At 47.9% G+C, this 12,401-nt stretch overlaps 1 protein-coding gene across 3 annotated transcripts in view; it reads right to left on the bottom strand.

Annotated features, from left to right (window-relative positions):
* Positions 1 to 12,401, bottom strand: part of HYAL2 (hyaluronidase 2) — a 107,668-nt gene that overhangs the window by 56,795 nt on the left and 38,472 nt on the right. Inside the window, exon 1 of one of the 3 annotated variants that reach the window (XM_069644112.1) lies at positions 5,650 to 6,025. The exons of 1 other annotated variant lie outside the window; for it this stretch is intronic. The gene's annotated coding sequence lies outside the window, so the exon portion shown is untranslated. Of the gene's footprint in view, positions 1 to 5,283; positions 5,307 to 5,649; positions 6,026 to 12,401 lie in introns of those variants that run through there. One more of the 3 variants, XM_069644115.1, reaches the window with a different exon arrangement.

Below are 12,401 nucleotides of genomic sequence, written 5' to 3'. Positions count from 1 at the left end.
TGATATTTGGAGATTTGGTACAATTGACGAGGAAGCCCAAGGGAGAGCACAGGTAGTTTCCACATGACTAAGCAGAAGGACCTCCGACCGGGTCTTCAGGAGCCAGTCGTCAAGATACAGAAAAACCTAAATCCCCTGGAGATGCAGAACAGCTACGACTGGCCGCAGAACATTGGTGAAGAAACAGGGTGCAGATTTCAGGACGAAAGTCAAGGCTCAGAACTGGAAATGATCCCTGAAAACTGAGAAACTTCTGATGAGGACCAGATGGGAATGTGAAAGTTAAGCATCCTGCAGATCCAAGGATGCTAGGAGGTCTCGCACAAGCGGAACATGTTGAAGACATTCCATCTTGAAACATTGAGTCAGAATGTGACGGTTCAGGGACTTGAGGTCTACGATATGACGGAACGGCCCCGAGGGCTTCGACACCAGGAACACACACCCAGACCCTGCTCGCTCAGTGTAACCCACCGAATGACCCTCTTGGAGAGTAGGTCCCGCAGGGCCCGACGCATGGCCAACCACTTGACGGGGTGCATGGGGAGGAACGTCCGAACCATGCCAGATGGGGGGGGGCACAAACTCCAGCTTGTACCCCCAGTGCACCAGCCGATGGACCTATCTCTCTCGAGATGCCTGGGTCAAAGGGTCCCGAAGAACTTCACACGACCCCCAACCAGCATGGCGTCAGGACTTCTGATGGCGTTGGGGGATGCTAAGGGGGAGACCCAACTGGAGTGCCATTTCGTTCCCATCACAGGACGACCCCGCACACTAGGGTGACCCCTAGAATTCTGCAGCTGCTTGCAGGAAAAGGACCCCTGGAAACAGAAGCAGACTTCCTTTGCAACTGCCCAGCATGTTTATCGCCATTAAAACCCTGTGCACCTTGTCCTCAAGGCTATCCCCGAACAACATGCAGTCTTCAAAGGTAATCTTCAGTGCCGTAGACTTCTGCCTAGAGTCCGTCCTCCAATCCCTAGTGTGAAGGTGCCTGCGACCTGTGACTATGGAACCCATGGACATGGCGGCAGCCTTCACCCCATCATATGCAAGGTCCGACAAAAATTCCACCTGAGCCTTGATTGCCTCTAGAAGTGTAGTCGGGTCACAGCCATTCTCTGCAGCCTTGATGGTGAACTTCAGGCCCCCTACAGCAGCCTCGGCCGTGTAGGATGAGTATGCGGCAGAACGCAAGGCCAGATGGGCACCCCCATAAGCCTCCCTCAGGGTGGAGTCCACCTTCCTATCAGTCGTGTCCTTGACGGCATCCCCTGCAGACATAGAAGACCTTCCCACCAGGTTAGGGATGAGCTCATCAACCTGGACGACATGCGGAATAGCAGCCTCCTCCCCTCTAAGGGATATAACTTAGCCAAAAATATGGCCACTGCAGTCTTATCTGGATCAGTCCATTCCTGTCGGATTTCAGCCTTCATCTCAGCCAGGAGGGGAAGGCCTCTTTTAAGGGTACGCTTGAACTGGGGTGTAGGGGGCCTAGTACCTCCCGACAGAGACGGCAGGGGCTCAGAGTCCGGGAACCCCATATAGTGGGACACCTGCAGCAGAACATCAGTCGTCACCTCCTTGTCCAAGTACTTGCCCTTAAACTCTGCAGACTTGGAGGAGGGAGATCTGGCCAAACTGGAAGACAAGGCATCAGAGGAGGCAGAGGATACCCTCCCACACTGCAGCGACCTTGGATACCCTCCTCATAAGGCCTTCTTGAAAATCCGAAAGAGCTTGTCCTCAGGCACTCTGCTCCCTCTTCTTCTCTTGGGAGGGGACAAGGAAGAGGAAGGCAAAGAAGAGCGAGGCTCCATATGCCTCAGCTTGACAAAGCGCTTCCCCATGGTCACAAAACACAGTAAAGTAGCATGCAAGAGGCATTCCAAGAAAGCCAAGTCAAAAGGCAGGCTCTAAATAAGGCGGGAAACCAGTGTTGCCAAGCAACAACAGCCCCACACAAGACTGCTGCATTACCAAAGAACAGGAATCAGCCAATTGAAAATCCACCGCCCTGCCTTACCTCTGCCCGGGGATTTATAACCCCGGTCCAGCAGCTCCAGAAACCCGTTCCGCGGGTGGGGAACAGCTGTGCCCGCTCCCGACTGGGACGGGCCCCTTCAACAACCACCTCCGGCTATGCCAGCGAAGGTGGGTGGGGCCGGGCACAAGTCCGACCGCAACAGAGAGCCCCTGCGCAGCAAGGACCCAACGGAGCAAACGCTGCCTTGACAGAATGTCCCCCTGCCCAGCAGGGACCGGTCGACGTGACAGGCATCAGGAATGGTCCCCCCACCCTGCGATTCCTGCATGAGCCCATCACCAATAAGGTGAAGATGGTAAAGCACACCCCATAGGAAGGTGTTATTCCCAATACACAGGAAAACCATGCGCCCGTCGACACCCCATTGAAGCAGGTTGCGGTCCGCGAGACCCCATATAAGCCAAGAGGAAGCACTCATTCAAACTCTCCCCGGAGCAGCAAGCTTTTCAGACGGGAGGATACATTGGTACCAACATGTACGATCATCCAGGGTGCTGACTCGCTGCTCCTTTCCCAATGCATGATGGGTGCAATGAGAGCCACTGTCTCTTGTCAAGGTGGTTTGGGTAATAGTAATTTACCACATTTGGGACTGCATGCACCACTCTTCCCCTTCAGCACTAACAGTGCCAGAGCATGTACCCCATACTAAGTCAGTAATATCCCCTAAACTTTACATATACTCCATTACCAAGGCAATAACAGCCCCAAAGTATTATATATGCTCCATGCCGGGGCTATAATAACCCCCCAAACAGCCCTACAGATAAGGGGTTATCGGCCACCCCTAAAAATAGGCACACTCCCAAAAAATAAAAATAGGGAGTAACAATACTCCCAATGTAGATCTGTGTGCCCCTGAGTTCATCAACAGAGCTCCATAGATATGTTTGAACCAGGAGTGCAAATAGTACCACAGGAAGAATACACCCATTTCTGTTAATGTGCATAAATAAATAGGTGCAAAAAATTATAAAAAATTTTAGTTTTTCCAGTTCAAACATTTTTACTCGCTTATAAATTACTGCCACTGGGAATTGGACTTACATTTTTACTTCCTAAAAAATAATTTTACTCCCAACTTTAAAATCTAGGGAGTAAAATACTCCCACTTCCGAATCTTATCTGGTCCACTGGCATTACATATACTCCATACCAATGCAGTAACAGCCCCCCAAGCTTTACATATGCTCCATTACCAAGGCAATAATACCCTCTACCCCACCCCCTGCCTTTAAATATACTCAATTCACACAGCTCGGAAGGGTGGAAAACCGTGTGAGCAGAATCCGTCTTCAAACCCATCCAGAAAGGTAAACACCAAGAGTACAGCAGCAGGTGTTCAGCTCATCTACTGACCGAGGATAAGAACAGCAGCTGCGTTATCCCAACAAACATGCATATCACCATGAAGAATAATAAAAACACAATTATACCGACTACAGGTTTAGTAAAACTGGCTGAATGAGTTACTCAAACTGGGAGGCACTCGCCAGCACACTCGTGCACTTCTCACTAGCAGATTTGGTACTCCCATCTTTAAAAGACCTTCTGGGACTGACCACATATTCCAATGGCAGCACAATCTCTGAAGCAAGTGGCCAAAGATGAACTAATTGTCCAACTTTTTTGTGAAACTGAATGCATCTTGGTGATATGCCTGGGGCCAGGGCCCAGTAAGCGCTTGTAAACTGTGTGATCCCCAACACCAGAACATCTGCCGCGGGACAGGGTGCGTGATCGATACTAGCAAAGCCCAGCAGGGCTCCAGACCCCAGGCCTCCTGGACCCCAGGACCCAGGCCTCCAGGAACCTGCATTGAGGTCGGCAGATTGTGTGAGAAGCCGTGATGCATTTAAGAGAACCTTTAAGAGTCTGTCTTGGAGATCGCCCCATCTCAAAAGTAATGACTGCACGTGCAAGAGCGATGGGGGGGCACAGCAGTGGCGAGCATCAGCAGTGGAGCCTAGCAACTAGTGGCCAAGGTAGCCATGACGGATTTCCTGTAGCAGCCACAACCACGATGCGTCTCCAGCACTGCTGGAAAAAAAATGTATTGGGAGAAACCCTCTCATCCTTGATGGTGCGGCCCATGGAGGAGGGGGCGTGGCCACCAATACAGTATCTCTTTAGATCCCAATCTCGGCGATTTGCATATAAGCAAAGAGTATTATGGGACATAAGTATGTCCACAATTTTAAATTTCAACATGTCTTATACTGATTCAGTAAGAAGCACTTTTGAGTGAGTAATGGAGGATAGGCTCTGCAGTTTTCATTGTTCACACTACTCACCCTAACAAAATTACTGTGCATTGCAAGACATATATACCAGTTTGGACAACTGTAACAAGTATGTGAGGCTTTGGCTGTTTCTGTATTTGGTTTCGAGCCTACTGAAGGCATCCGGCGTGTTACGACGTGGGCTGCTTGTGCATGTGATAACTAGGCTACGAGGCAGATCGCGCTCTGAAGCAGTTATCTCACCCACAAGCAACGAGCACTTCAACGAGCAGATCGCTTTCAGAAGACTCAGCAGCACTGCAAAGTATTCTGAAAGCCGCCTGCTCGTTGAAGAGCAGGTTGCACGTCTGTGTGATAACGCAGCTTCAGAGCAGATCCGTGTGTCGTGGGAAAATCCTTGTGTCTGGGGATGGGGTAGCACTTCGATCCATTTCCTGCACTGGTCTCCAGGAGCTGTACCTGGAAGTAGAGGTCAAGGAAGCAGGTGCCCGCTTGCATTAACTAACAATAGGATGGGCGCTGAGCAGGAGCACATAAGACCTACTTTACGGAGGCGTGAGAGACAAAACACTAGCAAAATGGGGGTGGTTTGCTTCAATAACACTGCACCTAGACTGGATTCAAATGCTTCAAAAAATAATCCACCACCGGAGACGTAAAGATACGGTTCCGTCATGATGGTTGATTGTATACAGCTCATGCCCCTATTAAAGAAGTTTACTGCACGGGAATCGGGGAGACTGGAGCCGCAAAGCTGCTTCAACAGGAGGCGCCAAGAGTGCGAAAGAGATAAAGGGGTGCATCTTAAAAGAAACGAGGACCGACGGATATTTTAAGGGGGCGGAGGTGAAATGCAAAGAGAGCGTGCAACATCAACATTTTCAGTAACATGATAGTGCTTTAAAAAAAAAGTAGCTTCGTTAAGCAGATTCAAAGCAGAAACGCTGCTTTCCGCGAGAAGTAATCTACTTCGCAAGCGCTAGAGACCTGCTTCGGTGAGCAATGCTTCTTCGTCACGGCAGCATGGACCCCAGAAATACTTGCCCACGGTCCTCTCCGCCACTGGAGACCTGTTGAGGAAGGAGATGGTGTTTCTCCAGCTGTGGACCCCAACTCGCCGGAGGCATAGACGTACAGTTAAGTACTTCAGCATCAGACCTCGGAGCGGGACTTCTGTTCCTCCAGTACTCGTCAGTCCAGGGGGATTAAAGCACTTGTCCACCGCCAGAGATCTGCATTGTTCCAGCCCAGACCCATGCATGCGCCTGAAACACGGACCTGCTGCTGAGAATGCGCCTGGTTGAAGAGCGATCACCACAGGTAAGTCACTCTCCTTTCCCACCTGCCACTCACCTGACTTGGGGCTCATCTTCACACCCAGTGCCCTGTGGGGCCAGCCAGCTAGGGTGCACCGCTCCTTCGGGGAGTCACACGCGCAGCCAGCCCCGACAGCCCGCTTGGAATTCTCCTTTAAATAAAAGTCCGAGGTGGCTGAGCTCCGGCACCTCCAAGTGTGACGGGGGAGCGAGACCTCCGTTTGCCAAAGAAGCCCGTCGGAACCCACCCCGTCAGGCTGACACCAGACGCCACTGACTCATCTGGGTGGCAAGCGTGTTGTGCTCTGATCTGCACGAGTCAGCTCGACACAGAATACGCAACCCTGCAGGGGGTAAAATCCCGATTCCCCCTGCCGGATGACCACTTGGTACAGTCCGAGCTGATCTCCCTCTCCCCCCGCCCCCCAACCAGCAATCCGCGTCTAGGATTTAAAGGCCCACGGCTGCTTTTGTGGGCTCTTCTGGAGCGGACTGACTGCTGCAGCGGCGAATTGTGACTGTGAAATCAGGGAGAACAAAAGAAGACCTGGAGAGAGACAGGGGGAGGGGAAGCGGGCGAGGAAAGGGAGACGTTCACAGGGAGGGAGTGGGCTGGAGCTGAGGCCGAGAGCAAAGAGCTCAGCCTCTCCCACCACCTCCCTCGAATGCAGCTTTTAACAGACCGTGTTCCCCTCGACCGTTATAAGCCCGCTTATAGTGATATATAAAAGTTTAAAAAAGACCGCTTATAATTCGAGGAGCACCCCAACTTTACAAAGGCTCTGTAAGGGGTACAGAGTAACGGGGCAACTTTCCACCTGTGTGGGTGGTGTGGTGTATACATGTCTAGGTGTTGATGATCGCAAGCTTTATGCATATATGTCAAATGAGCCCTCAATTCAATTCCTCAGACTCTCATTGAGTGAAGTTTTTTTCCTTGCAATACCGAGACTTGTATTTTTCACGAAAAACTACTCCCATAGTTTGAAGTAAAAAAAATAGGACTGAATGGCCTTCTCGCGCATGGCCTGGGAAACGTGAGAGCTTTGCATAGTCATGTACGACCCCCATCCGCCACTGCTGTATTTTGATTGCAAAGTACCTTTTATGTAGCACTTGTATATCAATACTTGCAATTTTGGGAAAAGTACAACTACACGCCCCAGAATGCAGCGGATTTTACGGCATGACATGGAAGCTTTCCAATATGCACTGCAAATCCTTTTTTTGACCCACACAGCCAGTGGAGGAAATGGAAAAAATGTAAAGGGGGATCCCACAAGGGCTGGGGTGGGGGTGAAGTTTAGAGGAGGGGGCGGAGCTCAGAGGGGGCGGGGCTGGCAATTGAACTCTGCTCAAAGGAAATGTTCAAAATAATAGTTTGAAAATAAATGGTGCAATTTCTTTCATGCTGCTTCTTTCTAATAACTATGCTGGCAAAATATAAAAGGCGCTATCCTTTTAAACCCAGCACTCTATGTAGTGCAATATTCCCTGGAAAACAAAATATCCAAATATGAGGCAGTTGCTTTGATGACAATTTTGTGTGGCCTTGTGGGTAATCGCCAACACTTGGACTGGTAAAAGGCGAGGGAAACAACTACATTCCTGTTCCATTTTACAGTACTGGCTAAGAAGTCATGAAAATGCAGTGGCTCGTGGGACCGTTTCCGATGCTGGGTTTACGGGCCCATCCAAAAGGAGGCTATTAGCGGATCATTGCCCCTGGTGCGTAGGAGTCTGAAGCAAGCATCATTGGAGACAGATATATCCACACTACTGGAACGAGTATACTGTGGCCAGCATTGGCCATGAAGTCTAGGACTGCATGTTAACAGAGGCGACACGTTAGCTTGCCCAATCAGATGAATGCGTCTAATTTACCGATTTTCTGATCTGGCGTAAAAAAAAGTGATTTTCCAGCTTCCATTTTGTAGCCAATCCCTCATTGTTTCAGTTAACTGACAGATTTGTGTCTTGCTTGGAATAGTGCCATGAGTTCTCCCTCCCTCCCCCGCGCTGCAACTAAAAGGCGCTTTGCCTCCAGCTCACTGTCATGCAAATTTAAGTAACGGACCAATACTTAATTTTGCATGACAGTGAGCTGGAGGCAAAGCGCCCTTTATTTGCTATTGGGCAAGAGGGGCGCCCTGGGTCACACACAATGCAAGAATAACGGGGCGCTCAATTGACACGAACAAACACTCTCAGCAACTGAACCCCCTTCTATTCTTGTATTATGTGTGACCCGGCGCAGTGTAATTCTTTAATATGCGCGCAAGACCTGTATCCCTGTCCCTCGGTTCACTGTACCAAGGGACATTGAGAAACGTTTTTTCGGTGTGCCCCCGCCACCCGGAAGGGAGCAAACCTCATGAGTGACAAAGTATGAGTGCACAAACTGGCAAAGCCTTCCCTTAAAGTATGGAGTGCTACTTCACGTATGAGAGCAAACACTAGTGACAAAGTAAGCATGAGTGTGCAAACTGGCAAAGCTTCTCAAGATACGGGAGGCTACTTCAGGTATGAGATCAAACACGAGTGACAACATAAGTATGAGTGCACAAACTGGCAAAGCTTCGCCTCATGGTACGGGGGGCTATTTCAGTTATGTGAACAAACATGAGTGACAAAATAAGTATGAGTGTGCAAATTGCTAAAGCCTCGCCTCATGGTACGGGGGGCTATTTCAGTTATGTGAACAAACATGAGTGACAAAATAAGTATGAGTGCGCAGACTGATAAAGCTCCCCTCTTGATATGGGGGGCTTTTCAAATCAATCCGTGGTCCATATGAAAACTCTCAAGAGACCCCATGCATAACAGGTGAGTCCCACTTAGCGAAACTGTGTCCCAGGACTAGTGTGCTGAGAGCTCAGTGTTGCATGTGTGTCTCTCCTTTTGTTCTGCAGGGTAGGCCCTGAAGGAGACATTTTGTGCACTGTGGGTGGTGGAGGCAGGAGGCCTGAGAGGGTGCAGCTTTAAGCAGCAAAGCCTGCATTGCGATAAAGGGAAATGAAATGCTTTAATTTTCACCTCGCCAAAGTTAGTTGAGTACTGGTACTCCTTTTCAGGCTTTCAGAAGTGCAGGTACTCACATGCTCAAAAATAAGAAGTGCCAGTACTGGGGGCCAGTTTAAAGCGCTGTGCGCAGCAAGAAAAAACAGAGAATTACATTTCACAGATCCCCATGTCATGTGATCATCAGGTGACCTGTGTTAGCTCAACAGTATCCCCCATAGTGTCATAAAGGATCCCCAAAGTCCAAAAAGATTCCCCTTTTCTTGCTGCTGTCCCAGGTTTTCCCAAGAAAAGGTGTTTCTCGGCCAGCTTGCTTTTATACTTTGGAGCTCATACTATAGGTGTTGCCAAGTGACCTGAATGTAATTAACAGGCGAGGCAAGCACTGTGCCTGTCAAGTACATCCCAGGCCATTGTTTACTTAATACATTTCCTACATAGAGCAGTGGCCTGGAGCGTAAAGTCTGTGCCACCTCTTATCTTCTATGTGCAGGTCAATACATCAGCATCTCTGCCACCCTCTCAATTTGATGTAGGTGCAGCGGCTGGAGTCCCTATGGACCTACATTTTAGATCTGAATCCTTAAGGGTTCATTGCAATTATTGCTTTTTTCGATTGAAGGTAGAGATGCAAAACGGCAGAGGAACCTGTATCCCCCACACCCCACGGATTCCTGTGACTTGCATCCCTAGTACAAAACAATCAAAATTCCATGGAGACTTGTGTGGCGGTGTCCCCTTTAAGATGTCGTGTCATGACTCCATCATGACACGCTCCAAATAAAAGTTCCTTCTAGAGCCCTTCGCTCAGCTACCTCCAACGCTCTGATTGTCAGTCGCTTCTTCAGGCAGAGAGTGCGGGGTAGATCTCTCTCCTCGGCAGGTGCCTGCCTCTGGAAAAGCCTCCATGCCCCTTTCAGACTTGAGCTGGTCCATCTGAAGTTCTGTAAGCAGCTCGAAGACCCACCTTTTCTCCTCTGCCTTCTCTCTCTCTTGTTCCCTTGCTAATTTACCTGTCTGCTGTGCTGACTGGTTGCTTGGTTCCCTCAGAGTCTCACTGGGTACCAGGAACCTCCATGCCCAGTCTTCCTTTGCGCTGCCTCCTGGCCTACCACACGAATAGGGGCTTTAACTGTAACCCTTACACCCCTCCTGCCTCTTTGAACTTACCCAGAGCCATGCTGCCCTGTTCACACTTCCCCCTTTCCTCTCCCTTGCACTTCCCCCCTCTCCTTCCACTTCTATTGTCGCACATGCATGATCCGAATGACACAAAGCCTAGTAGGATCGTTTGTCTTGTCCTCCCGATAACTTCCCTCCCTTCTTTTGTGGCACCTAGAAACACATGTGTACAGGCGCGTTATAAATGCCATATCATATCATATAATTTTGCATGCATGATGACATTATTTCTGAGTCCATTAATCAAGACTGTGACCCATGCTTTGACTCTGCAGGAGTGGATTGTTCCTCCCTTCCATTTCAAGAAGATGAATCCTCCTGTAAGGACACCTCTGAGTCAAGTATGAGCTCATTAGCAACCTTGAACATGGTGCTGCAATCTTTCATTCGTCTTTACGACACAGTGGCACATGAAGTTAGGGTTAATGCCGCCTTATTAACAAAAATATGTTCTCATTACTGATGTTGGGAATCCATAATCAAGCCGCATGAGATGCTAATTCATTCTAAAGCAGCCTGCCGAGTTTGGCAGAGAGACCTTCAGGTTAAAAGCTCTTCAGGTAGCACAAGGAAGGCTTCAGCCACAATTCCTAAAAAGAAAAATACAAAAACAAATCAAGGAGCCTTCCAGGCTAAACAACGAAGGATCGAGGAAGTTCCTATACAATATCCTGCAAGTTGCTAAAAATAGTTCAGCAGCTAGAAGTGTAACTGAGGCTTGGGCCCCGATTACAATTGCCATCAAAGATAGCCCTGGTAAAGGGATGTATGCTGGAACAGACACAGTTACTGAGAGCATGGCCCAAATCATTTGAAAGCAGTCCTCAAAGTATCCTACTTTGTGGGCGTGGAACAATAAGGAACGCAAGACAAGGAAAAGGAGGCAAGCGAAGAAAGACTGAGGACTGGCAGAGAGCGTCTCACCCGAAACCCGTCCTATGCATCTTGCGTCCTGCACTCAAAAAAGCATGACCCATAACTGCGATACGAATCACTTAGGGACAAGATCCAGAAGTCATTGTGACAACAGCTCGACTGACACCCACATCGATTCTACCAATAAAACGCAACCACTCGAACCATGGAAGGAAATAGAACGAAAATCGATGTCATTCCGTTAGCCTGCATTAGTAACAGGCCAAATATGAAGAAGAATGGTGCCGGGATCATATGAGAGCTGTTGCAACCGATAATCTTTGGATCAGTCTTTGAAGAGGACAGTAACTTCTCCTTAAGCAGATCCAAAATACTGGTTCTACACAGTTACTAAGCTTCATTGCATCCTCTGACATTAAATGTGTCCGTCTATTTGACACATCTTCAAGGGGGAAATGTGCTGTCCACTTTTTCCCCAAACTAATTGAGAAACTAGTCTATGGCCACCAAGAAGATATTCTGTTAAAAGGTTGTGAAAGCTACTGTGCTCAACAATTTGAAGATCTGGTTGAAAATCCTCGTAAGAACCTGACTGTGACTTGTTACTTCGATAACGATCAACGTAGGCATGCCAATAGGGCCGAGTCCTTATCAGGATGGGAGTTGCTTGCTAGCGCCCTTGCAACAACCTAAGCCACCAGACCAGGATTTAGAGAACACTTAAATTATCTATTTTGAGATGGAACTCACATGGTCGGAATTAATTTTTGCAGGGCGAATTGTCTATTTCCTTGGCCAATTATTATTTTATGCTGTTTCAAGAGACTTGGTTGGCTGACTGCCCTGTGACTGACGGCTTCACATTGAATAACAAACTGGCAAAAAAGGGCCACGAGGGAGACCAATGGGAGGTTTGCTAATTTTGCCATTAAGATTAGCAAAAATCGAGTTGGAAATGTTTGTCATTGTTGGTTACAGAAATCATATATTTGAGTGGGAAAAGGTTGTTAAACATTTTACTGCTAAATATGTACTTTAATTCAATTTGCTCAAATATAGAAACCCTGTTAGACCAAATTGAAAATATACTGATAAAGTGACAGACCCACTATGCAGACAGTCCAATTGAAATAAGAGGAGATTTTAATTGTGACTGTAATCTCACCGAGGTTGATCTGGACGCACTTGATGAGAATAAAGTCATTTCTATCCCAGTGTCCTATGTGGCAAGGAAATGGAGCACACACAGTAGAATATGGTCATCCTTTCTCTCTAGAGGGGGCTTTCTGCAAATCAGCTTGTTATCTCATGGTCAATGGAATAAAGTTTCAACATAAAAATAAACTGAAGAGCAGGGAACCCCGCACTCTGAATTGGGGAAATACAAAGCTTGTTTTTCATAAAGGGAAATCTAGAGGACACAATTTACAAAAGTATCATTTAAAAAAAATGTATACAAAACATTTATTGACTCAATCATAAACAAATCATTATGGAATTATTTCAAGGCAGGTAAATGATATAATCACAACTCATTCTCACATCTGAGCTGGGCAATATGCCCTAGTCCCAACACTCATATCCATATCCACTATTCACACTCATACATAACAACAATTACAAACAACAACTACATTTATAAAACATCTCAGTATAATAGGGAATGTTTACAAAGTGTAAGTTTGACTCCCTCCTAGAATGCATGTTATT

Source organism: Ambystoma mexicanum, chromosome 2p (assembly GCF_040938575.1).
Source record: "Ambystoma mexicanum isolate Mex_15411 chromosome 2p, UKY_AmexF1_1, whole genome shotgun sequence".
Taxonomy (NCBI): Eukaryota; Metazoa; Chordata; class Amphibia; order Caudata; family Ambystomatidae; genus Ambystoma; species Ambystoma mexicanum.
The sequence above is the reverse complement of the archived record's forward strand: the minus strand, read 5'-3'. Positions and strand labels throughout refer to the sequence as shown.